Below are 2,500 nucleotides of genomic sequence, written 5' to 3'. Positions count from 1 at the left end.
GGAGTGGTAACAAGTTGTTCCATAGCATTTGAGTTTATAAATTCTAGGAACCTTTGGGCTAGGGTGTTGGAGCTAGAGTAATGCTCCCAGTCTATGTTTGGGTAGTTGAAGTTGCCCAATATAATGGTGTTTGCAGAGACCGTCATATTTTCCAGTGTTCTCAGGAAGGCCGAATGGGGTTCCTGGGTTTGGGAGGGTGGTCTGTAGCAGGCTATAAACTGGAAGGCAGTTTTACCCACTGTTAGTTGCACATGGATAGTCTCTGATGCTTCGTGCTGTGCCACCAACCTGGAGGTGTGGGTATCTTTGACGAATATTGATACTCCCCCCTCCTTTTGTGGTACGGTCCAAGTTTTGGGGCCGAAAAGCATGGTATGAGGTATAACCTGGTAGTGCTGGGGTGTTCTCGGGAGCCTTGAACCAGGTTTCTGTTACTGCACAGATATCGATGTTCTTCATGCTAAGGAGAGTTTAGAGTGCGTACATCTTGAGGTTTAGACTTGGTGAAAACAACCAGGCTCTCTCACCACGAAGCTGTAGAAGGCAATTGCAGAGTTCTGTTAATAACTCAATGTTCACAGGAATCAGCAGATACAAATCAACAAAGCCAAAACGATAACTTCACTTTCTGAGTAAAAACATCACATATTCCAGGATGAATATAACAAAGAACCTTTATTATCTGTAAGCGCTTTCGTGTAGCTACCACTACGCTTCATCAGACAGTACATATGACATTTAAAAACCTCTATTTATACAAAAGAAGTAAAAAAGGGCGCCAAAGTAAAACAGATAAACTGTTCAATTACTAAATCACTAAGTTAATTGAATACAATTACTTGATGCTATAATTTCAAAAAGTCCCAGGATTTTAAAAGGGGCAATGTTTTTCATAACTAATTACTCTACTATCAACCAGAACTAAAGCATGATGTTAGAAGCATATGATAAATGAATAAATGAGTAAATATGAAAAAATATATAAATTATCAATTGATAAGTAGGTAAAACGGAGAAGCACGATGAATGCACATAATAAATACACATAATAAAAACAGTGTAAAAATGTAAAAATGTAAAAATATATAAAAGTATGATGTAAATTATCGCTAAATAAGAACCTTATATATGGTAGATTAAATGTTTGTTTCATGGCAATATGCTTATCAAGAGCCTATGAAAACATAATCGCTTAAGTAAAGATACTGCATTCAAATCAAATATTGGGATATATACTCTTATTTTGTAGTAGTATATATTTTCTGAACAATTAATTAAGTTAATGAAATATTAATAATTAGTAAATGATTAATAGTTAATGAATGATTAATAAATACATTTAAGCACATTCAATATATAGTAAATAATTAATAAATACATTTAAGTACATTCAATATATAATAAATATGTGGATAAACAAATTGATAATTTTAACAAGTCAGTATGTTGATAAATAAATAAATAAATAAATAGAAATGGTAATGTATAGATGAATAAATAATGTATGGATAGGTTTAGACTTCTGGCGTTGAGTAGCATTACTCTTAGTTTCCTATCCCTTGTGATACCTATGGAGGTGGGTTTATCTTTTGAGCCTTGAGTAAAAAGGCACTATGGGAGTAGCAAGAGCTTTTGCCAATATCCGAAAGCCCAGGGGTGACAGGTGCAAGATGTCCCTAGCGAAGCATCATGGCTTGTCGAGCATGTCATCCCAGGCTGACAGGCATTGGATCCTGTTTGAATGACACCAATACTTAAGCCAATTGTTGAAATTGATCATCTTGTCTTCATATTGTGACATCATTCTTGGTGAGGGTAAGATGCTACTCAAGGTCAGGGTCATACCGGCCTGGGCTACATGCTCAAAGAGCTCCTCTATGTCTCTTTTCATGTAGTCCAGGGAGGTACGTCTCAGGTCATTCACACCAGCATGGACAATGACCGAGTCATATTTGTACTTGCCTTGGAGTGACCTGTGTGCCTGTGTTATGTGGCGGATCCAAGCGCCCGACAGGCAGTTCACCGTGACCTTCTCCTTGTTCAGCCTGGTGAGCGGGACGTCAGTGTGGCTGACGATAGAGTCACCTATTACAAGTGTATCAGGTGTGTTGTTTAGCCTTACGGGCTGTGACTGTACGGCACACTGGCTTTGTGAGCTATGTGTTGCACGTGTTTTGCTTTGGGGTAGCGGTTGCTTGGGTGTCTGCCTTGGAGGTCTCTGCTGCTTAGGCAGATTTTTATTTAGAGCCTCCGAGTATGTTTTTGTGTTTATGTGTTTCGTTTACTGTCGTGGTAGGTCTATGTGAGACTGGAATGGTAGTGAGTGTGGTTTCCTTCTCCTCCTGACTGGTTTAGCCAGTACTGAGTTGAGAGAGCTTTGCCTCCAGTTTGGCTATATGGTTGCATCTCTCACATGTGTTGGAATTTGTTGGGAGGAGGAGGGTTGTTCAGGTAGATGAGGCAGTTGTAAACATTGCCTCAAGATTCCCAGATTCACATA

General features: G+C 38.8%; 1 protein-coding gene across 1 annotated transcript in view; it reads right to left on the bottom strand.

Annotated features, from left to right (window-relative positions):
- SORL1 (sortilin related receptor 1) overlaps window positions 1–2,500 on the bottom strand; it is a 5,131,225-nt gene that overhangs the window by 1,694,321 nt on the left and 3,434,404 nt on the right. The gene's annotated exons all lie outside the window — the stretch shown is intronic.

This window comes from Protopterus annectens, chromosome 8.part0 (assembly GCF_019279795.1).
Source record: "Protopterus annectens isolate FY-2018-M chromosome 8.part0, PAN1.0, whole genome shotgun sequence".
Lineage (NCBI taxonomy): Eukaryota > Metazoa > Chordata > Ceratodontiformes > Protopteridae > Protopterus > Protopterus annectens.
Note: the sequence above shows the minus strand (reverse complement) of the source record. Positions and strands in the feature narration are given on the sequence as shown.